The 24,983-nt window shown below is 51.5% G+C and overlaps 1 protein-coding gene across 9 annotated transcripts in view; it reads right to left on the bottom strand.

Annotated features, from left to right (window-relative positions):
* CAPN15 (calpain 15) overlaps window positions 1-24,983 on the bottom strand; it is a 58,718-nt gene that overhangs the window by 15,014 nt on the left and 18,721 nt on the right. The gene's annotated exons all lie outside the window — the stretch shown is intronic.

Here is a 24,983-nt window from a genome sequence, read left to right on the forward strand (position 1 = left end):
ACCAAGCCAAGGAAGGCAGGCTTTGGTGTGCAGAGGTGCTTCTACCTAGCTGTAGGTTTTGGGGCCAGAAGCCTGGCCCACTGGGAGCAGAAGCTCCATGGGGCACCAGCGCCAGGACAGCTCACCAGCATCTTCCAAAGCTCAGCAAAGAGGGGCACCATGTCCCAGCCCCAGCTGCTTCCCCACTCATCTGTGAAGTAGAGAGGACATAATGCCCTTCTGGCTGCACCAGCCCTTGGTGTCAACCTCCAATGTTGCCTGGGAATGCCTGAAACCCTGATGGGAGAATGGATCCAACTACACAACAGAACCGTCTCATCCCAGAGTGGGAAGTCACAATTACGTTCTCTAGACAGGTTCAATTTTCAGAAAGTGCAGCAGCAGCAGCAGCACCAGGTCCATGGAGCATGATGATCCCTGGGTTGCAAAGAGCAGTCTTCCCTCAGTGCAGCCCTCCCAATGCTTTCAGGATGCCATGTGTGCACTCACACTGAGAACAAACCCCAGCCCTGCATGATGCCCTTTGTCCCCTGCTCGGGGTCATTTCCTGCAGCTTGGAGCAAAGGTAGGGCTAAACCAATTTTCTGTTTCCTCCTCCTTCACACAAGGACAAACCAGCTCTCCCTCAGTTAAACATGCACCAGGAGCCCAGAGCCCTCCCTGCACACACTCCTGCTCCCAGATAAGACAGCCAAGTCCTAAACCCAATGTTGAACTCCAGCTCCAGGTCAGCTGTGCCTCCCACCAGCAGAGCAGGTCCCTTCCAAGCCCTTCCACCCTGTTCTGCTTGCCTGAGACCACAGGGTCAACTGTGCAGAAGCCTCCAAGTCCATCCCATGCCCTCAGCTCTTCCCAGGAACAGCAAAGTCAGATCTCCAGAGACCTAGAGCAGCCTAAGTCATGGGAGCTGCCCCTCAGTGGGCTCACCACTGGCTCCCTCTCCAGCATCCCTTCAACTACCAACTTCAACCATCACACTGCCTGGAACAAAGGGGAGGAGAGTGTTTAATCCCATAAAGGGCAGGCACAGACAGCTCCAAGATGCCGGTGCAGCCCATGGAAGGAACCGGGTCCTGGCTGGCCTCCAGAATCCCAAGCAGCAGCACCTGCACACGCAGCTTCTCAAAGCTCTGAGCAGACTGCAATGCAGCAGCGAGGTCTGGAGGGGCAGAGGATGCAGCCAAAACCCCCCTGGGGAGGAGGGAAGTGACCCTCCCTTTGGCTGGTACGTGAGAAATTCTCCTGGGAACACTCCAGCAGCAGCAGCAAACTGACCACATTTCCACACCATGCTCCACAGCCACTGGAAGAGCAGCTCCACCTCACAGAGATCAGATATAACCTTCAACACCTTTCTTAAATCAAACGTTTCTCTAAATAAAGCCTGAAATCAAGAAATCCATTTTATTGCAAGAGAGAGCTTGAAAATTCATTCTGGTTCATACAAGGTGCCTGCATCATTTGAACTCTGTAAGGTGTTTATTTACTGGAGTTATTCCCAGCTAAGAAAAATATAAACATTGATTTTTCTGCCTCAAGTCCTACAGCTGGGAGCCACTGTACATTCCTCTCCCCTGTGGCAGCACCATGTCCACAACATCTGAAAGGGAGATCATTCCTCAAGAAGAGGAGGGGAAGGAGCTGCTGGCCAGCTCTGGCAGCAAATGGGGCCATGAAGGGCACTGTGATCCTGTCACATCCATTTGTCTTACTGGGTGAGCTTCATAAACCACAGGCATCAGCAAAAGGCAAGGGAAGGCTGTCAGCAACCTGTGCCATCCACCTCCATCCTCCTGCAGCATTCCACACTGTTACCCAGTGTACACAGTGCAGGAGAACACTGGCTCAAAAAAATCCACCCTGAAATGCAGCTGCCACAGTGCTTTCTGTGGACTGGGACACACAGCCACCAATCTTCCTCCTCCACATACACCCATGGTCTTACCCAGCAGGTAAAGGCTTCTAGCAATGCCACCACAGAACTGGGGAAGGAATCACCCTGTCCCTTCCCATAGAGAGGACAAAACCCAGGATAACCTAAAAGACAGAAGTACCACAAGAGGGGACACTGGGACGAGCCACATCACCAGACCTACTTGATGTGGCATCAGCAACAAGCTGCAGGCTCAGGGAAGGCAGCACCATTTCACTTGGCTGGGTGGGAGATGCAGGCTCCAGGCAGCTGGAAGGGAGATGGAAGCCAGGACACTGAAGTGTCCTGGAATGGCCCTGGGGAGCTGTGACATTTTCTGGTCACACTGTGCTCCTCCCGGTCCCATCTTCTCAGCCCATGCAACAGGAGTTGGCTCCTAACACTGTCCAACTGCTGCTGGGATTTTCACCTACTTGACCTTCTCAGGAAAACCAAACAGCCTTCCAGAAGGGCCATCAGCTCTTCTCTCAAAGGTCCTGCAGTGCCTGGGCCACCAGTGTGACAAGCTTTGGCAGGAGACTTCCCTGCCTTCTGTTGCACATCGTGGTGCCCTGAACACAATTTTCCCTGAAAGTGAGTGGAAGACACACAGCCCAGCACAGGACATGGGACACAAACCTTCAGCTGTGCCCCACAGTTCTGGGTTCCCAGCCACCAATCCCCCAGCCTTGGTGACTGACAGGACACCAGCCTGCAGCCTGCTTTCTTCACACCCTTGCCTAGGACTGATGGACAATCCCAGTCCCTGCCTGGAATGGAATCAAATTTAGGGTCCGAAGATCCCAGAGGGCTCCGGGCTGGAAGCTGCCTCTACACAGTCCAACCCATACCAGAACACGGAGGGTTGCTGCAGCAGCCTCTGCCCCACAGCAACAACTTCCTCCCAAAAGTGAACTAGCCAAAAGAGAAATCCATCCTCAGCCTGTCCAAGCTCCACACTTCTCCTTAAACAGCCTGGCTGGCTCCTTTCCCAACAGGCAACAAGGCTGTGTGAGGAAATAGGGTTATCTCCAGCACCTATTCACCAAGCCCATCTGCTGCATGTTAACACAGTCACTCTCCAGCCCCAGCAAACACAACTGACATAAACACTGCCTGCCACCTTCCTGCAGGAGAGGAGCTCCTCTGAAACCAGGGACCTGGCAGCACCCACCCACGGGAGGGCTTTCCTGGGGGACACTTCCCAAGGAGACGGTGACGTGGGGCTCCGCTCCGCAGCCTGGCAGCAGGGAGCTGCTGGAGGCTCTTTTGGGGTGCACACAAAAAGGGCAGCTTGGGGTGTAAGGAAAGGGGACAGGCTACAACCCCACACCTCCAACAGCACGGATGGAGCTTCCCACCACAGCAGCTTTCCACAACCAAGGCAGGAGACATCAGCTGGCAGGCGGCATGGCTGTGTTGGCAGGAGTGCCCCTACCTTGGCAATCACAACAGTGTAATTATCATGCTTAAAAAGTAATATAGAAAGTACTCAACCAAGCAGGCAGCTTTCAGCACACTGATCAGGTCCCAGGGAGCCTCACTGCTCCAGGGATTAAGAAGGTTCCAGGTGGTCTCCTTCCAAAACCACTTCAGGACAGCGATATCCCTGTCCTGGGCTCTGCTGAGTGATGAGTTTGATGAGCTCTGCGTGTTCCCTGCTGCAGAGCCCTGGCCCCTACACAGCCACCAAACTGTCCAGGGATGGCCACCACCTCTGGGCACCATCTGGAACCCAAGACTTCTCCAAAGCAAGGCAAAACAGGAAGGAACAAGGCAGGGTAAGAAATCGGGAAGTGCCCAAAAACCTGCAGTTTGCGTCTTTCCTGCTGGCAGGGAGCTGGTGAAATGCCAGGGCTGAGATGTGCAGCTGAGCTCCAGGGCAGGAGATGGCACCCAGCCCTGGGCAGAAGCACCCTGGACTTCCAGAGAACAGCTTGAGGTGACCTGGGCAGAGTGAGAGATCCCAGGGCTCTGCTGCAGAGCCCACACTGGCAACAGGATTAGAGGAGCTTGTGTCAATCACACACAGCAACACAATCAGGCTGTTTCTCTAAAAAAAGCTCCTCCAGAGCAGCTAAAGTCTTAAAACTTACAGCTTCGTTTCTCTCCTGCAGTAAATAAACAAATAAATAAAAATCAATTGTTCTAGTCAGCAACATAAACCCTGAGCTCCCTGACACACAATGCATCCCAGCAAAATCCTCACTGACAAATACAAGAAAAACCACTAGAATTTTGTGGAAGAAAAATGACCAAAAAACCCTAAACAAATCCTGCCTTAATGTCTGTGGGCTGTGAGTCCCTTCCCTCAGCCCCATGCTTTCTAATTAATATTTCCCATTTAATTTTCTTTCAATAGCACTGCGGACCCTGACCTAAGAGAGGACATCTGAGCCTTCTCCCACACAGACCTACCACATCTCCAGAGCCAGCAGGAGCAGAAGGCACCTGTGCCCACCAGGAAGGGGTGCAGAAGGTCAGGAACCAGTCAGAATCCCTCTGGCAGTGCACTGTTAGGAGCACACGTGGGTTGGGATCATGAAGCCCGGGAGAGGAGATGCTGTTGGCTGAGCTGACTCACTCTTGCAGAGCCAGGCAAGGGCTGGGAGGCTGGACCTGGAAGGTTGCAGCAGATATACTGGCAGAGCAACACAGAAACACGGGGAGCAGGGACTTTCCACTTGGTACAAGTTTCTATAGGAGCATCAGTGTAGACAAACAGTCTCTGATTCACACTTCTGAACCCCCAAGGCTATAAAGGAAAGTGCCAGCTCTGTGCTGGCATCATCCAAACAGGGCAGGTTGCATAAGTACTTCCAAATCCTACCTCCAAAGTGAAACAAGAAAATGAAACAGGGTTTAAAACCAGTGACCTTCACCCCATCCTTCCAGGACCCTTCCAACTCAAGATTTCTGTCTTGGAGAGACGTGGACAAAAATAAAGCACCAGAAGGGACCTGTCTCTTTGCCCTTTTCTCCCCAATCTCCTGAGCAAGGACAGAGACAGCAGAGACCCTCCCCTAACTCAGCCATGCTTTCCACTGTATCAAAGCATCCATGCCTGGCAGTGCCAGGTGGTCCCACTGCAATGGCACAAACATTCCCAAAAGCCAGAGGCTGCACCTCTCCATGTGTGTGCAAAAGCAGCACTGCACTTCCACAAGAGCAAGCATGGAGGATGCCAGAGTAACTCAGGTCAGAAGAGACCTCAGGGTGGTCTCCCACCCAAAATCCTGCTTCAAGATGAATCTCTTAAAGGAATTGCAGCAGGTTTAGACAGTATGGTCTTGAAAACCTCCAAGCATGGAGACTTCACAACTTCTCTGGGCAGAGACCTCAACTAACTGACCTTGGGCAGAAATGCTTCCCCTTGTATCCAGTCTGATACTCTCCTGTTTCATCCTATGTTTGTTCTTTCCTGCCCTCCCCCCATGTGCTGCTGTGAAGAGCCTGGCTCTGACCTCTGGATGATGTGTCTGTAGGCATTGCTAGAGCACGTCAATGCTTTCTCTCCAGCTGGGAGTAATCATGGAATCATGGAGTAGTTTGAGTTGGAAAGGACCTTAAAAACCATCCAGTTCCACCCCCTGCCATGGGCTGTGACACCTCTCACTATCCCAGGCTGCTCCAAGCCCCATCCAGCCTGGCTTTGGACACTTCCAGGGATCCAGGGACAGCCACAGCTTCTCTGGGCACCCTGTGCCAGGGCCTGCCCACCCTCCCAGGGAACAATTCCTTCCCAATATCCCATCCATCCCTGCCCTCTGGCAGTGGAAGCCATTCCCTGTGTCCTGTCCCTCCATCCCTTGTCCCAAGTCCCTCTGCAGCTCTCCTGGAGCCCCTTTAGGCCCTGGAAGGGGCTCTGAGGTGTCCCTGGAGCCTTCTCCTCTCCAGGTGAGCACCCCCAGCTCTCCCAGCCTGGCTCCAGAGCAGAGGAGCTCCAGCTCTAAGTGACCAACTCAGTGGGCTCCTCTGGACTCATTCCAGCAGGGCAACATCTTGTGTTGAATTCTTGACTGAGCCCAGCTCCCTCACCTTCTCCTTGCAAGACTCACACTCCAGCACCCTGACCACCTGAGAGCCCCTACACCAAAGCCAGCTCCAAAAGGTCACCACTTTCTACTTTCTTCATGCAACCTCTGACATCAGGCATCCCCTTCAGCCAGGACCAGAGCTGGGGCCTTGCTCTGAGCTGCCTTTGTTCCTTCAGTTGGTGGAAGGGAACCACAACAAGTACAACTACACCAATTCCTCCTTTTATTGAAGCACTTGAGGAAATAAAGACTTCTTGATACTGAAATATTAATTTTTGAGCACTCCCAGAGCTTTATCATATATTTATATCTGCTCTTGCTCTTTAGTGTCAATCTGGGACAAACTGTCAACGAGTTTCCAGAAACACAGCGTAGGTTGGGGATGGAAAATCAGCCAAGGGACCAGCCTGGTTTCCTTCCATGACAAACTCTCCTGTGGCCAGGACATCCCTTCTTTCTAGAGGTTCCCTCCTCCCCGCCCAATGTCAGCACTCCTGACCATTCACTGGAGCAGGACAATCACATTTATGCAGAAAATGGCATTTTCTACTGGTGATAGCCTGCAATGAATGGAAACAGGACAACTGGATTTTTCCTGTTTAATAAAGCAATGGTGGCATGCAAAAATCCCTCATCAAAGCAGAAGGGAGGGAAAACAAAGGTCTAATTCTGCAGCAGGAAACCATGCAAGGGTGAGTACTTGATGGTGAATGGGGTCATAAAATACCCAGCAACACTACACAACCCTCCCCAGAGGTGCCAAGAGGCTCAGACAGACATGAAGAGTTTCCCAAGCTGATGACACACTCCAGTTCCTGGGAATTTCTTGGTCCCATTGCACCAAACCTCCAGACGGTTCTTGCACAGTTTCTATTTAGTTTCCTCTTTTCCCACACTGGACACAGCTCCAGCAGCTCAGATGTGCTCCAGCAGCCAGGAAGAGGAGAGGCTGGGAGTTTTAATGAGAAGTTCCCAGGGGAAAGCTGAACTCTGCTAATGAGAGGTCTGAGAGAAAAAACCACTGGCCCAGCTGTACAGAGTGCACTCAGCACAGGAGTTTGCTGGCAGCCGACAAACCACAGAACATGCTCTCAAACTGCAGCTGTCCCTGCTATTTACCCTCTTGTCACCTCCCCAAAAACAGGGATTGCCTGTCAGATGTGAGGGTGAGAGGGGACATCTTGCTGTGGCACAGGCAAGAAAGGACTTCATAGAATCACAGAATGTCAGAGCTGGAAGGGACATGATCACAAGGATCGTGACTCCAACTCCTGGCTCTGCACAGGACACTCCAATAATCCCACCCTGTGCCCGAGAGCTTTGGGCAATTCCAACGCAGTGCTCTGTAAATGCAAGTGCTTGCAAGGGGTGCAAGTGGGACAGACAACACACTCCTCTATCCTCCACCAGCCATGAAGAGGCACTAGGGAATGTGTTCAGAGTGTGGGGGGAAACTGGAAGAGGGCAGAAGCACAGCTGGGACAGGAGCACCCTGAAAGCTCTTGTGACACACACCAAAGTCTGGCTTTGATGGAGAAAGGAACTTGAAGAGACTGTCATGGCTTGCAGAATCATCTTCATGGCTGAAATCCCTGGGTTTTGCTCAGGAAAAGGAGGGAAGGGGCAGAGTCTTTGGAGGGATCTGCCCATCTGAAGTTACTGGAGTTGCTGCAGGAATGCCAAGTGACACACACCTGGAAGGAGTGTACCTCACGCTGGCTTCTCTCAAAGCCTAGGGACACACAGGGAGCATTACCCTAAATTGATGGACAGGAGACAAGAGACTTTCATCATTCTTCATCAAAGCAGAATCAGAATCTGGAAGGCTTGTGTTGTGAGAAAAACAGGCTGGGCATGATTAGCCTTTAATATATCTTAATTGCTGCAGTGTTGTAAGAAATGAGCTCTCAGAAGAAAACCGGTTTGGCTGGCAGAGTACCGGCACGCTGGGACAAGACCATTCCCAAAAGCTCCTTGGCTAATGAGCAGGTTTCCCATAAGTCTGCCAGGGCAACAATTACAATCCCTGGGGATACAAAAGGAGGAGGCAGACTAAGTATTCCAAGGAGGTCAGCAAAGTCCAAGTTCTAGCTTTGCTCAGAAGTTTTGTAGGCTCTGGATTCACAAGCTTTTGACGGGGTCTCTTCTCACCTTAAAGCAGACCTCCTGCACCTGTCCAAGGTTATTGAGATGAAGGGCCCAGATGAGGTGGCCAACAGCAATGTGACTTCTTCAAAACCCAGCATGGAGGCACTGAGTAGCATGGGATCATCATGGGATAGGCTTTGGAGAAGCAAGGCTGGCAGGAGAATGGCCCAGGAAAGTCCCTCTGGAGCCCCAGCCCTGGAGACAGCCACCAGCCCAGCCTCAGCTCCTCCCAAGCTGCACTATTTCTCATTAAGATCAATTCCAGCCTGTTGTTATAATTAATAACCTCATCTTGCCTCCCTGCATGCAAGCAGGGGAAATTTCTGCAGTTGCAATCACACTTTACTTCAAAGAAACCAATTTAGTAGAGCGCTACTGCTGCCATCATTCCTCTTACTCAATGACTTTATTTACCTTTTCTGTACCTAATTTCCCCAGCCCTTTGTGTGCCTGGGGAAATTAAAGCAAAAAATACCGAGATCCATTTGCACCCAAATATTATGGCAGGGGGAGGAAATTTGTGTCCTTAACTCAGGCCAGCACCGTGCTATGGCCATGAACACATTGATTCGGCTCGAAAAGGTGATGAACTGGACAGCCTTGCTTTGACTACACAACACTGACTTTGACCAAAATCTACATATAATGGATATTTGAACCCTCTCAAGAGCAAATACAGAAAGAAGGTAGAGCAGTTTTATAGGGGTTTGTCACACTGGCATGAAATTGCTGTAACCTGGGTGTAGAAAGCACAAAGGACTTTTCGTTCTGCCAAAACATCAGTGAGTGCTTCAGTGTACCTGCAGCTCCCAAAAAAGCTGCTTTTTCAGGGGAAAAAAAGCCCATAGTTCTCCAGAAAATGCAACACAAAAACTCAAGAATTTTATCTTTTTTTTTTTTGTCAATAAAAGGCCTGAATTGCAGAAGACTGATGGCCTCACGTTCTGTTGGATACTTGTAGCTTCAGCTTCTTGCACACTTGGAGCAAGAAAATGCTTTGAGAAACGTAGTTTTGATTTTTAGAAAGCCTGGTAAAAACTGGATCAGCTTATAACTACACTCCATCTGTGCCCTGAGCAGAAAGTTTTCCAGGTAAAATAAACTTGTCCAGCAAAATTTATGACCACCTAAAACAGAGGAAGCACTGAACGTGTGATCAGGTCACATCACCCAGGGATGGGAACACAGATCTCCAAACCTCCTCTGGTGTTAGGACAATGTAAGATGTATAGAAATCAGGGAGTATCAAGAACAGCAGGGAGAGGATTTATGACTAATGCACCAGCTCTAGGACTAGTAAGATGCTGGGGAGGAACAGCTGGGAAGATGATGTTCTTTAATATTACTGCTACACTAATTCATTTCAAATCATGGCAGGTTTTAATTTAAACACCCAACAGAATTCTTGAGCAGGAAAAGTGGGAGGGATGGCCAGAAGAGCTCAAAATGGAAGGATTTCAGATGAAAGGTGGGAGGGAATGGAGTAGAGGACATCTCTTTGGGTGTTTCATGTCTGGAGAGCGAGGCATGGGACAGGTTTGAGGAGCTGCAGGTGATGCTCTGTGAGCAGCTCCATGCCCCCACCTCACTCTCACAGCCAGCACCACCAGCTCAGCTCCAAAACACCACCCTGTACCTTCAGAGAGTAAATAAATCCCTTCTTCCCAGTGTGAGAAGGACATTCAAAGTCATTTGCTGCCTTTGAGGCTGCTGGGGGATGGCACACCAGTGTGGAGGTGGCTGCCTGGCCCTCACACAGCCCCACGGGGTTTTGGGGAGCTGGAGCCATCGTGGCACTGACACAGCCACAGGAAGGAGGTGGGAGGGCACTGCCAAACCCCCCTCTCCTTTTGTCCCACCAGCTCCCAGCCCTACATCAGGCAAGCTGCTATTTGCTTCAGAAACAACCATCTTATTCCCTAAATTCTGCCTGATAAATCAAAGTATAGCTCCAGGGTGCAATTAATACAAAAACCAACAGTAGTAAGAGCTTGGTACCATTTGGGATGGAGGGAGAGAGAAAGACTCATGTTTCCATAAGGTCTGAGATTAAGGAGAGCAGGACTACAGCCTGGCAGGTGGAAGCAGAGCCCCCAGCCTCCTCTTCCTCCTCTCCTAATGCTTTAACTTGGCCACCATCCCAACTCCCGGCAGAGCTGCTGCTGGAAACTCTTCCTCCAAATGAGGAGAGTTCTCAAGCCAAGCTCTGCAGTTGCACTGTCCCACGCCAGAGCAGGCAGTGCCCTCCCCGTGGCTGCCAGTGACACTGGGGCAGCCCAGGCAGGACCATCCTGGAGAGCTGGAAGGCAGCAGGCACTGAGCTCCATGGCCAGCAGCTGTCAGGCTCCTCAGCATGATTAACAGCCCTTAATGAAGAGCTAAGCCAGTCCTGGACCCCAGGAAAGCAGCTCACGCTTAATATCTCAGCCAACAAGCTTTGCACTGACCTGCAGGGAGAAAGAAAGAGTGCCAGGGGCCAGAGGAAGAGAGAGGAGCTCTGGCAGCTCCTGGCATTCCTGGAGCTCAGTGTGGCTGATCAGGGCACAGTAATGAAGCCACTGCAGCCACGCTACAAACACCACCCAGCAGCGAGGGACAGGCGAGGATGGAGGGTCCCCCACAGCACAGCCTGCTCGCTCTCACCATGCCTGGCCATGTCAGCAGCTCCTTGGGTGACAGGAGGTCAGAAGGCAGAGGACAAACCTGAATGTCCCCTCCTACATCGGGAACCCTGTCCAAAGATGCACAAAGCAGAGTCTCAGCTGAACTGGGTACTGCAGTTTGTACACACACTCTCTCCACTGAGTCCTTGGCTCCACACACAACATCCAAGTGCACTTGCACTCCCTGCTAGGTGCTGGAAAAGACACACTGAGGCCAAGCTGCTGTGCTGGAGCCAGGCCCCCCTGCTGTACTGACCTGGGCTGGAGAGGGGCCACCACAGACAGCAGCAAACCCCAGCAGCCTCACAGATGGCTCCTGCCTTTCCTGCTCCCAGAGCATCAGCACCATCTCCAGCTCTGTTCCCCCTCCCAGGTCATGTCAGGTCAAGCAGCTGAATGCAAGAGCACACAAAATTCCTTGCTGCATCAGGCAAGCTTTGGGGAGCCTGTTGCCAGCTGCAGCAGGCTCTGCTCTCCTTGCAGGCTTGGGGGGCAGGAAGAGCAAGATGCGGGAGAAGCTGCCTCAGGTGCTGCTCAGATTCAGGGCAAAGGAACCAGCATCTCCCCCACGCAGTAGAAGGAAGAAGCAATTTATTGTGACAAATGGTGAAAGCCTGCAGCGGGGCTGGCCCCTCCTGTCAAAGCTGGTGAACCACACCAGGAGAGGGGAGTGCCTGGCAGTCAAGTGGGATATGCATCACTCCTGGGGGGAAAACCATCAGCAACTCAGAAGAACCAGGCTGCAGGAGATCCCTGCCTGCCCACCTGGGATGCTGGTGAGCACCATGTGAGCCAGCCAGCCACCACTGCTCACCCCCACTCTCAGGGCTGCTAACTGTCCCCTGCTCCAGAGGGGTCATGCCTTGGCCCTTCAGCCTCAAAAAGGGGTTGAAGATTTGGGCAGAAGTGTCTGGGACAGGGTTAGGGAGCATCCAGCAATGTAGCACAAGTGGGATGTTCATATCTGCATCTCAGACTCATAAGTGAATTTCTTGTTGACTGTGAAGAGTTCACAAGGACAGGAAATAAAATTTGTAACTTTTAAGAAACCTGAAACAAGGAGAGTCTGGGATGCCAGTTGTCTGAATTAGCCAGGAGAGAACAGGGAGAAGCCCCTCCTGAAGCAAAGGAATTCCAGTGTCCATTTGACCTCTAGTGAGCACAGAGATGGTGTGTCCTCCTCAGCTTGCAACACCTGCCTGGCTGCCACATTCCTTTTTTCCACAAAGTATCTGGAGGGTTCCAGACCAAGCTGGTTTCCACTGCAACCTAAGAAACACCATCAGCACCTGAAAAGAATATGGCTTCACACCTGTCCAGACTTCTCTGTGTGTACCTGTGCAGCTCTGTGCCTGCAGCAAACAGTGGTGTTTTATAGAGCCTTGGATTATCCTTCCATGGGAACTAGACAGCAGCCAAAGCACTGACAGACCAAGTCTAAGACAAATTCAGAAACAAAATGTGAATCTCTCAAGTCCTGGCAATGCACCTTCACCATCCTCTGAATTCTTACTGTACAGCAGAATGATTTCCCAACCTTTGGGTCAATCTGGAGTTGTTCCTTCTGAGCTCCAATAGCCACATGTGGGAGAACACACTTCCCTGCATCCCAGAATAGAAAGCAGCTGGAGTTGCATGTGAACACTGCAATGGGAAGATGAAAGACTTCCAGACACTCCTCTTTTTCCACAGAGCCCTTTATGGGCTCTTCTCCCCGCTCTCACTTCACATACAGCTCCTTCAGCTGCTGATCCTCCACAGGTGCTGAACTTCCAGATGCTCCTGGAGGCTTTTCCATTTTCAAATTTATTCTATTTAAATAACACAGGCATATGGTTTATTCCAGCTATTAAAGGGTGTGTGTAAGTACGTGGGGGGAATCTGATCCTGAGATCCAGAAGGCTCCCAGGACCTCTGAGCACCCTGGCATCGGTGTCTGGCCTCAGGAGCAGAGCCAGCTCCGCCTGCAAACATCACCCAAGGGCTATGAACGAGTTTCCAGCTCATCTACATCACACCATGTCCTTCAGTGCTGGTGAGGAGGTTTATACCAGCCCAGGAGATACTCAGGACTGCTGTGCCCTTTCTAGGACAGCTGCCACCCCCTGAACAGAATGAAGGCCAAATCTTCAGGACAAGATTAGTGCCAGGATCTAACCAGGAGCTTATAGAGAGGGCTTCCATCACTCCAGTACCACTAACAAAAGCTCTGTGTATGAGCTGAGTTAGCACAGCTGGATAAAGATCCCACAGCATGGGAACCCAGCTTCTCTTGGGAGAGAAAAGGATCCCAGGAGAAATCTGCAGATGTGTCCCTCACCCCAGCTGCCAGGGTACCACGGGAAGAGCTCACAGATCTGGGCACGGGGATCCTTGGTATAAGTTTTGATCAGTTCTCTCCAGGTTCCATTTGAAATGGGCTCAGGAGTAGCACAGGCTGCTCTTTGAAGGAAGCACAGGGATGTAGGGTATGGGATGTAGGCAGGGACGCCTTTCAGCTGAGAATGTGAGTTATGTTTCACAATTCACAGTTATGTTTCACAATACAGCCTCACCTGCTCTCACCAGGGAGGGAAGGAGGCAAGGGAAGGAGCAAGAAGCTGAACTCATTAAGCTTCTCTCTCATCTGAGGAGCTTCAGCAAGGAGGGTGGACTCATGGGACCAAAGGACACTTGTTTCCATCCATTTAGCTCCCCACACCTGAGGTATGTTTGAACAGCCACTTCAAAAGCAACCCCTAAGGAAAACATGCTGGATGAAGAGGAACCTCTACTTGTTTTTGTGTCTCTGTCTTTAAGCCAATTAAGAAATTTCTTTTTAAATGAGGGTCTGTGGTCTGTCTCAAAGAGCCTGCACTCCCCAGAGAAAAGAGAGAGGTGAGGTGTCCGCTCACAGCCAGCGCTGCAGGGACTTGTGCTTCTCTACGAAAAAAGAAACCCTGCTCCAAAGCCCCAGGATCTCTGTTTTCTAACACACTTCTGCAGCAGGTGCCTCTCCCCTTTACACCTCGGTTTTTTCACCGGTACACCACACAAAAAGCAAGTGGTGACATCAGGCAGAGTTCTCCTTGTGTCTTTCAACACTTGCCCAGTGTTTGAAGAATACAGCATGGAAAATGTCTTTGAAGTTTCACATCGAGCCAAGAAAAAGCCAAGACAAAGGCATGGTCTGTACTTTATCCTGGTCTTGTATTCACAGAACCACAGAATGGGCTGGAAAGGACCTCAAACCTCATCTCATTCCAAGGGACACCTTCCACTGTCCCAAGTTACTCCAAGGCCCATCCAACTTGGTCTTGGATACTTCCAGGGATGGGGCAGCCACAGCTTCTCTGGGACACCTGTGCCAGGGGCTCACCATCCTCACAGGGAAGAATTCCTTCCTTACATCAGGGTGGTCAAGCTCAAATGGGATGGATGGGGGCTACAAACACAGGCAGAACATATCCAAGGACACAGAACTGGCAGCTGGAAAACATTTGCTGGGACAAACAGCTCCTGCTGTGGGACTGTGCAGACAGATCCCTTGCACGGACTAAACAGCAAAAACTCTGCCTTTCACACACCACTCAGAGCTATTTTCCATCACTTCTCCTACCACAGCCCACAGAGGATACACACATTCTGCATCAGGTAACAAAAGCACCTGCATGTGCAGGGTAGTTTGGAGGGACAGGTCCATTTGCTCAGATGAAGACCACCTTGTACTGTCTTCAAAAACAGGGAACAACTTTAGGATCACACACCTGAACAACAGCATTTGGAACTTCTGCTGGTACCTCTCCTATTCCATGTTTGAGGCAGTTTCACACCGCTTCCCAACACACCTGATGTTTGAACTGAAGGCTGGGGTGGGAGAAGAATTTTTGTTTCCCAGGACTAGAGAGATGTGGGACTAAGGCTATGGGCCCATAGCTGGAAAGAGCCAGGAAAACCTGATGGGACTGTAAACTCAGGACTCACTCACATCCCCTTACTCCCACTGCAACTTCCGTCACACGAGGAGGCTGCAAGAGGAGATTTACTGGTGGCTGCCAAGCCAAATTGCTGCTCAGCTAAAGATTTATGCTGCAATTTGTAGTGCTGTTAAAATAGAATTGGAAGAGTGGTGGGGAAAGAGAAAGAGGGAATGAAAGACAGGGGAGGGAAAATGGATCAGGAGCCACACCACGGCTCCAAAGCTGTTTGCTCCATCTCTCACATCTCTATTGAACCAATCACTCTGCATTTCCAGCTGCTGTGCTCCAGCCTTCAGACCCTGCAATGCCAATGCCTGGGCTCGCTGCAGCGGGGCACACACAGGGTGCAGTTAATAGAAATCCGTCCATCTCCACTGCACCTGAACTGTCAGGCTCAATAAATACAGCTGGCAGAGAATGGCACAGAAGGCACAGCGTATCTGCAGGCTGCTGGCTGCTCACACGACTTCCACTCTGCAGTCACCAAGGACAGGAGAAGGGACAACCCCATCCCAAATGTCACCCATTGCCTTCTCATTCTGGCACTGGTTAAACACCACTCCTATCTGTTGAGGTCAGAGGGGAGCTAAGTTAGCCCCTCCAGGAACTTGCCAGCTCTGCACACTAGATCTGGAGAAAAAAGGCTGTCAAGTCATGGACTGATCTCCCTGCATGTGCAAAGAGCCATGGGCTTCCCCCACTGAGGCCCCCATTGCCCCCTCCCCTGAGAAGCCAAGGAAAGGCCAGAGTGCTCTGCAGCTCCCAGGGAATCCTGGCTCTGCTCTGCATAACTGGGTGACACACAATCTGAAAAAAATCAAAAGCAAAACCTCTTCAGTGAACTTCAACAGAGCAGCTTTCCTTTGCAATCAGGGAAATCCCCCATGCCTCAAGCCAGCCCTCTGTCCTGTACTGCCAAAACCATGGAGGAATTTCAGAATTACAGTCAAGGAGACTTTGGCCTTTCAGCCCCTGGGCATCCCTGCAGAAAGAGCCAGGCCAGGCTCATTCTAGAAACCACCCTAGAGCTGGGGGTTTCAGTTTATTGAGAGGTCAAACTATGGATCCAAACTGACCCCCAGGCACTGGGGAGCTCTCAAGCCCTGCCACTGAAGTACCTCCTTGAGGTGCCCCAGACAGCAACTGAGTGCAGTTCCTTCTTGCAAGGGAGATGGGAGAGGATGGGATCCTGTGCACAGGCTGAGTCCCACAAAGAGCCATGGATCTGTTTGTGTGTGTGCTCCTGACCTATAAAGGTCACTCCTCCTTCTCATGTGCCCTGAACTTTAGAGGTGACAATTAGCCACAGTTCCCTAGAGGCTGAATGGGATAAAACACACTGACCTTCCTGAGGTTTGGCTGGGAATGCTTCATCATGCACAGCCAACTTGGCATTTTCATTTCCTTGCAGTGGCAGCTTCTAGGACAGTCCTGGGCCAACACTCAAGTGCCAGTGTGCAGGTGAAATAGCTCTGGGTGTGCAGAGTGGACCCTGGCCTGCATCCTGACACAGCATCCTGTGTAGGTAGTGACAGGGTTCCCTCAGCACAAAACCCTTCCTGCCCCATCAGCACCAAGTCAACAGTGCCTCGAGGCTATCCCAGTCACAAATCAGCCTCCAGGATCCCTCAGCAAACACCAGGCTCAGGAGGACACAGGAGCACTGCAGCACAGCAGAAGCCCACCACAGTCCCAATGCCCCATCAAACACAGGCTCAACACAGGAATCCACACTTGGCCTCAGATTCAGTTTGGCATCACTGGGCCCTTTCAAAATAGGGACTGTGTGGTTTCTCCAGCCTCTTGAAGACAGAGAGGAGGATTTGATGGGTTATATGGAAGGGGCAGGAATAGAGCAGAACAATGCTGTGCTGGGGCAGACTGAGCCACATGACCACCCAGCACCCCAACCTGCTCCTTCTGTTCATAACCCAAACTCTAGAGCTATTGCCACCTTAACTGAGCCAGCAACACATCTGGCTGACTCCAGGAGCAGGCAGACAGGCTGGGATTGCCAGGGAAGCCCCTACAAGTTATACTGTACCCTGGAGGCCTCCAGGCTGGGTAATTCAGACCATAACACTGCTTACTGCCTTGTAAAGATGAAACACACTTAATGTAGTGTTTTGACAGCTGGAATCTAGAGGATGCTCCTGGCTGGAGCATGTGCCATTAACCCTTCCGAGTCCATGTGCCAGAGGGAAGCATCCTGCCAGCACAGCAACCCCAGAAAAGCCAGGCTGGGGCTGCTCCAACAGCTCAGTGTCCCTTCCCTGCAGCACAACACTGAGTTTTCTACCAAGGAGAGCAGCTTCTGCTGTTGTTTAAAGCTCCTGAACCTCATCAAGTCACACACACACTCACAGATAGCCCTGGGTAAGCTCAGCACAGGTACTCCTCAAGGACACTCTGAAGGACATCACTGCTGACCTGCACAGGACAGGAGGAAGGAGCACACATGCCCTGGAGACTGAAATGCTGCAGCAAACACAGGGCCCTTTCAGCTGCTGTGCCCTCCCCACCACACTTGCACCAACAGCAGTCCCTGAGCAAGCCAGGGCTGCAATGCCCACACCAGTGTGCTGAGAAGACACACCTACTGTAGGAAAACATAACCCAGGGAAAACAGGTCACTGGGTGAAGCTTTGCTGGAGATTTGCTAGGGTGTGTGTGAAGTGCTCAGTGCCAGTCACTGCACATGCCACAGGGGCTGCTGGGCAAGACAGCAGCAATATCACTGATCAGTCCATCCATGGGCTGCAGCCTGAAGCTCCTGCAGAACAAAAGTCTTTCCACATTCCAGAAGCACCAAGTGTTTCCATGTTTGTCCCTCCCCACAGACAGACACAGCAGCCGTGGGTAGAGCAGCAGAAGCCTCAGCTCCTGGGCAGGGAAGGTACAGCTGGTGGCATGGGTCTGATGGAATGTCCCAGTGCCAGCCAACACCAGGGCTCTGAATGAAAGGTGTCCTCTCCTTGGTGTCCCAAGGAAGCAGGGGAAAAAATACAGGTATATACATACACACACACACATCTATCCATCTACCTACCTATAGCTTCACTTTTCCAAGGCAAGGAGATTAAAATCAGATTTTAAGGAAGAAGACATTGTCTTCTCCCACCAAAAGGTGGCAAGATCCCAAAATCCCCTTTGGCTGTAGCCAACCTGCCAAGCTCCAAATGCCAGGGCCCAGCTCTGTGTAACCACAAGCCCCAGAGTGTGATGCACAGGGAGCACTGGGAGCAGCAGGGCTGGAACCTGAGCGTCTGCAGACCCAGCTGAGCTCTGCACAGCTCTGGGCAAGGGCAGGCCAGGTCCCTCCAGCTCCCTGCAAGCTGCTGACTTGGCAGCCTCCAAGCACCTGCAGCCCAAACTCTCCTCACCCCCCCATGGCCCCGGCTCTCCTGCTGCTGGTCCTGCCGCCATCCAGAAGGGCTCCAAGCTGCCTTCACACTCCACTTCCAGTTTCCTTCTGGTTTGAATGTCCTGCTGCAGCCTCAGAAATGCCATCTGTAACGCAGGAGCAGCTTCCTTCTCTTCGGATCAGCTCTTCACAGCTCCTCACGGTGACCTGGAGCACCTGCCCCTCACAGGGACTCAGTGATGCCTGGGGGTACTGTGAGCTGCACTGGCTGGCAAGGGGAGCTGCTCAGATCCTGGTGCCTTGCCAGGCAGAGCAGGAATGTTGGCAGGGTGAGAAGCACAAGAAGATGCCCAAGTCAAAGAAAAGCCCAGGGCAGTTTGTTTGAAGAGAGTGGCTGAAAAGGCACAGGCACCTGGGTGAGTTGTGGGTCCCCAGGCAGGAATAGAGAGATGCAGCACAGCTTGGCAAATGCAAACAGCACCCAGACAGGGCTCCTCGCTTTCCCCCCTGTGCCCTTCTGTTGGCAGCAGCCCTGTGCTGAGGGTTGTTTCATCCCAGAGAACAAAGGCCTGCAGAGGGTTCATTCAGCACAGCCTCCCCTCCACGCACAGCACCAGGCTCCGGCCGCGCCGGGATCAAGGCGGCCTTTCAGGGACACAGGGCTGGCCAGCACAGGGGGAAGAGGCTGCAGGGAGGTGGGTGCAGCTCTGAGCAACCCCCTCTCCCTGTTTCTGACTCATGTTAGTCAAAACTCCAGCCCAGAGCCACCAGTGTCAAACTGGATTAAGTTACTGGTTGGAGAAATCCAGCACGTGCCTTTCACAGCAACCAGTACCTGGTAACCTGAGTACCAGTACCTGGAAGCAATGGGCTCTGGAGTGATCCCAGGGAATTTGGGGTGCAGAGGTGGAAGGGAGCTCCCTGCCCACCCAGAGAGCAGGAGGATGCTCCTGCCTTCACCCCTCCTCTCACAAGCCCACAACATGAGGTCACTGCAGGCCCATCTCCCTCCAGGACAGACGCTGTACACTGTTAGGGGGACGTGTTTGCAGTTTCCATCCTGATCCCAAGAGAAGAAATAACCCTCCAAACACACACTTTCCTACATTTCATCCTTCCTTGCAGCAGCTCAGCCAGGTTTCTGAGCTTCCCACTGTCATTACATCAATCCACCAGCTCCCGACAGAAGACTGAGACCAACTCCAGGCTACTTGTGTGACACCTCTCAGGGGGACAGGCGATTTGCCATGAGACGTGAGACCACATTCCTCCCTCTGCAGCCAAAGAAGCAATGCAGAAGGGTTACTCTGGAAAAAAAAAAATAAAATCCCTGCTCTGGCTCCTCTTACTGCTCTTAAAAAATTAAGAAAAACCCAAAACATTCATAAGGTACTAATTCCTCCTCCTGCCCACCCCCAGTGGAAAAACACTGAATACCAAAGGGCTCTCCCAGGCCCTCCAGCACATATTCCCACAGCATCACTTCCAAGAGACCAGCCTCCTTCACAGCAGAATTGCATCTGCAGAATCTCTTCCTGAAAGAGATGAAGACTGGATCTATGCACAGCTAAAGCTGGATGTTAATCTCCTTCATGCAACGCAGCATCCAAAGCAAAACTCCCTAACACCTGCACCTGGAGAAGGACTTGAACCCATGATCCTGAAGCAGAAGTGCTCAGCTCCTGCAGACAAAAGCATCCCCAAACCAGGTAAAAGTGCTGGTTTTTCCCTTCTCCAGGCTGGCACTGTCAAATGGACAGCTCTGCTGCGTCCTCCACACTGTGACAGCAACATCCAGGCAAGAGGGACAGGCATTTCTGCTCAGATTTGGCCAAGCCTGCCGCATTTGATGAGGACATGCTCCAGCTGCCTCTGCCCTGGATTTGACCTCCTTTGAAGCAGAATGGCTCCTGTGGGACACAGAAATGAGGAAGGTTGGAGGGTACACAGGGAGCAAAGGGAGGGTTTGTTTGGTGATCTACTGAGAACTCTGGTCTCCAATGATCTGCACCACCCTCCAAGTTATTCGTGGCTCTGGAGCTATAAATAGCCCTAATTTAAACAACTAATAGGCTTTGTGACCGCTGGAGCAGGCAGCGTGGAGGGCGGATGGGCAGGGCTGGGAGCCTCAGGCAGATGAAACAGCATTCCATGCTGCCAACTCCTTGGCACTGCAACACCTCCTTGAGCAAGACACTGCTCCAGACACCACAGGCTCTGGTGAGAACTAGTGAGCAAACAGTTACAAGCCAAACATTCCCATCAAACAAGTATCCACAACAACCTACAGCATCTTTACTCCACCAAATCCCAGCTGAACTCCACAGCAACTTCCAGAGGGAGCACAACCCACACAGGGATGCATCCACCTCGCTGCAGCACCTGGGGAACACAGGCTTCACTCCTGTGTGATGAGCAGGCATGTCCTGACTATGAGAGCTGATGCCCTCGTGGTTTGGATGTGTGGCTCCTTTTTCCCTCCTCATCACTCCTCTGTGGATAGTCAGAGCAGATGTTGATGATCCCCATCTGTTCCACAGCCACATCTGTTCTTTGCATGAAACAAGGAGGCTTAGGAAGGGAGATGGACCAGCTGGACCCCAGAGATCCCTTCCAACCTCAACCAGTCAGTGATTTTTGAAAAGTGCAAAATAAACTCTGAGCACAGCCAAATCCATGCAGGTTACTGATAAAACCCAGGGATCTGTGCCTGCCCCACCCCAGGTCTGTTGGGGTACCTGTACTGCTGATGCTGCCAGACCTCCCAAGGCTGATGCCCAGCCTGAGATCTGATGACAGAAAACAGAAGCAGGTGATCACCAGGTGATTCCCTGCAGTCACCTGATGCTGCACCAGGAGATTTGTTCCTGAGAATCTCATTTCTCTGGTTTCCCCAGTAAGAATCACACAGAATCATTCAGTTGGGAAAACTGAATGTACATCGAGTCCAACTGCTCCCCCAGCACTGCCAAGGCCACCAGTGATCTGTGTCCCCAAGTGCCACATCCACATGCTTTCTTCCAGTGATGGTGACTCCACCACTGCCCTGGGCAGCCTGTTCCAATGCCTGACCACGTTTTCTGGGAAGAAATTTTTCTCCAGCATCCAACCTGAACCTCCCCTGGCACAACTTGAGGCTGTTTCCTCTTGTCCTGTCCCTTGCTCCCCAGGAGCAGAGCCTGACCCTCATCCAGCTGCACCCTCCTGTCAGGGAACTGGGGAGAGCCAGAAGATCCCCCCTGAGCCCTCCTTTCTTCAGACTAAACACTGTCCTGGTGTCTTCCAGACACTTCTGCTTGTGCTGCACTCAGAGCTGAAGTGCCACAGAATGGGGGGAAGGAGCAGCACAGTCACATTCCCACTCCATACAGCTCCCTGCTACACTTCCATATGCCAGAGTTCAGCTATAAAATCTCCACCAACCTCAAAACAACTCAGAGCCCACGGAAAAGGCCTCTGTGATGCTGCCCAGCAGTTCTGACTTGCTGCTGTTCATGTATTTAAGCCAAGTGCTCACAAACAGCCAGGATACTCAGGCTTGCCTGGAGATTTTCCCCAGAAATAAATGGTGATTCTGGGGAGCAGGGGGTGGCACAGCAAGTGCCCTCCCACCACCTGCCAACAACAAAAGCAGGTCCCCTCACTTCCCTCTAAAAGCAGGGAGATTTACATATTTTTAGCATATCATAATAATAAAATAAAAGAATAATGAAAGAGTGTGTTCCTCCCTCCACAGTCATTGAGACCCAGGGGTTATTTCATTCTGCAAAGGCTTTTATAGAAAAATAAAAATCCTTTGCAGAACGCTGCGGGAAAGCCCAGAAGATGAATATCCTCTGGAAGAGGAAGGAGTTCAGAGAGCTTCAGCCAAAGTGAGTAGTGGGCAGAGACACTTAGGTCAGCTGCACAGACCTTGCAACCCTTTCCCCAAAAGCTTCTCCTAAGAGTGAAATCCAGAAATTCTCAGTACTCAACAGGACCCTCTTCATAAATGCTAGGAGTGAGGAATAGGTGAACAGGAACATTCCCTTAAATCTCACCAGGAAATAGTTCAGAGCCCCAATTCCCTCCTAACCCCCTATAATGTGGAAGGATGCACCCTGAAGAGGTGCCAGCACCCCTTCCAGCAGCAGCAGGAGAAACCACTATGATCCCACAGCTCCCAAACCATTCCATGGTGGCAGGCACAGCAATGGAGCCGTGTCCTGCTGCCAGCACCAAGCCTGTGGCACTGCCCCTTCCTGCTCCTGGCTCCAGGAAGGGTTTGGAACATTGGGAAGCTTGGCCATGATGGATCCCCAGGCTCAGCTGAACACTCCCACCCAACAACAGCCCAGGCCAAGCACCTTCAAGCACATGAGATGGAGCCCAAGGGGTCTTGTAGCTGAGCCAGAATTTGTCTGGCTTGCACACAGCCAGCAGGGGTGAATTTAAACCCAACATCTTTGCCCTAAGCAGAGGTTTCTACAATCAGATCTTTCCAACATGCACCTAATACCTGCTACCTCCAGTCTTTCAGTAGCTGTGTCCTCCTGGCACGCTGGGAAAGGAACAGGCTCCTGTTTAAATGCTGACACACAGAAAGAGACTGTGCAGCCCTGTCCAGAAAAGAGCAGGGACTCAAATCTGATTGTCACAAGTCAGCTGCTTCTACCACTAATGCCCTTTTTCTACTCCCTGTCTTCAGCAGAGAGGGAATTCCAACACCATCAGCCTCACCCAGGAGACAGTGAAGCCTCTTCACAGGTTCTAAAATCTTGAAAGCCAAGTACAGACCAAAGTCACTCACTAAGTATTTGTGTCCCTGTTTTTCTGCCAAGGAAGGTTTGTGTTCATCCCTGAGACAGCCCAGAGCAGCTTGGCTCTGTGCTGCTCTGCAGCCAAAGCATTATCAGCTTTGAAGGTGGCAGCAGGCAGGGACAGAAAATCAGCAGGAAAAGCAAAGTCTATCCCAGAACTCCAGCCCGGTCTCAAATTGACTCCCCTGTACTCCACTTCCTTCCTACACTACATGACTCCAGGGACGAGGACATGCACAGGCAGGATACCTACCCTGACTTGTTCTATTGACTTACTTAATTTTTAAAAAGAATATATTTATCTGCTCCTCTCTGGAAACCAATCATCTGCTGCTCCTTGGCCCTGTTCCCTGGGAGCAGCAGCCCTTTGATGCCTGGCTGATCTCAGGTCTTTTGAACCCACTTCCATAATCACTGCCTGGAGCGAGTTCTTCCCACGCAACTCGCTGCTCAGTGAATCATGGCCGGTGATTTTCCTGTCTCCAGGAACCACACGACAGAGCTGGGATGAGTTCTGCTCTCCCTTTAGCAGGGGAAATAAGGGATTATCACAAAAGCCATTCCTGTCCCCACAGGACACCGGTGTTATCTGCGCCAAGACCGGCAGTTCCTGTTCTTGCCCCAACATCCGCTCCACCACCAAGGCTGGTTCTTCAGGAAATTTATTTCCACATGTCAAGATATCACTTAGTTCTTCAAACTACAGACTTGGAGTCATGACCAACCTCAGCTGTCACACACAAGGCTGCAGAGACACTGTCATTTTTAGGGCCCAGGGCCAGGTGTACACTGGAAGTTCCTAAATTTCAGTTCTGGCTGTGCACAGCCACACCAGGGAGTTCATCTGTGAGCTGAGACACCTTCCCAACTCCTCAAGGCAACAGAGGGAAAAGCAGCAGTCCAGAAGGGATAATCCTGCAGGAAGGACCCAGCTCTGTTTGCAGGATCCCTCTAAACCAGAGGGGACAAACCCACACAGCACAGATCACCAACCAGAGCTGTGGACCAGCCACACAGGTTGGCACATACAGCAACAGAATTGGGGAACTGCATAAAATACCTCTTTTAGAGGAACTCAAGTCTATCCTAGAGAGTAAAGACAGCAATTTATTGGTTTCACACTGTTCCCAGCTCAACAAGAAGACCCAAGACAGGGCCAGAAAGGAGCAAAGCCTGACATTGCTGGAAGGCTCTAGAGTCATGCACCAGAGCCTGGGAAGCACATCCCAGGCCTTGCAGCAGCAGGAAGGCAGGAAAACGAAGACTGCACCACAGATACTGCACCAACATCACAGCAAACACCTCCAGGGGAAAGCCAGGACAGCTCAGGGACACTCAGAGCAAGCAGCTATTCCTAAATGACCAGCAGCTCCAAACAGACTCAAGCAGGTATGGACACCCATCCAGGCTGGAGTCCACACAAAGCAGGCATTAGGCAAAGGCTCAAATATTATCAGCACAAAACACGGCAGCCTCTGTAGCCAAGCCCCCGGGCAGAGGGGTTTTGGATGCTTTTTGATACATCTCTCAACCTGTCAGAGACTGAATGCAGGACACCAGCCCCCCAAAAACAAGAGAAACTCCTCACTGTAAGTGGCTGATGTGGAAGGGGCAGAAGCAACAGCTCAGAGAAACATCTGAGGTGCTGATTTCATCAAGGTGGGATAGGGATCCAGGGCTGGAAACACTAATCTGTTTTTAAGAGTAATTCTGTTTTTTCTGTGTTTCATTCTTGTGGATCTGTTATTCAAAAGCATTTCACTGCTTTTGCATGAAAACAGCTTCTCTGGCTCTTCTGAGTTCAGAAACTCTTGCAACTTATTGCCACCCAACCTGGAGACACAATCCTCCACCTGTGACACTGCAGTGTGGTTGGGAGGCCAGAAAGAAAAGAAGCCATGAGAACATGGCAAACAAGGAACTGAGATCCCATTCCCAGGCAGCCACCTTGACAATTTAAGTGAGTGAGGAAGAGCTGGGATGAGTCCTGCAGTCCATTCTGCAGGAGACATCAGCCACCCTGTGTAAAGCCAGGGTTTGGCATCACTCAAATCAGTGGGAATTTGGCTCTGACTTCCTGAGGAACTGAGCTGAGCCTCTG

This window comes from Poecile atricapillus, chromosome 14 (genome assembly GCF_030490865.1).
Source record: "Poecile atricapillus isolate bPoeAtr1 chromosome 14, bPoeAtr1.hap1, whole genome shotgun sequence".
Lineage (NCBI taxonomy): Eukaryota > Metazoa > Chordata > Aves > Passeriformes > Paridae > Poecile > Poecile atricapillus.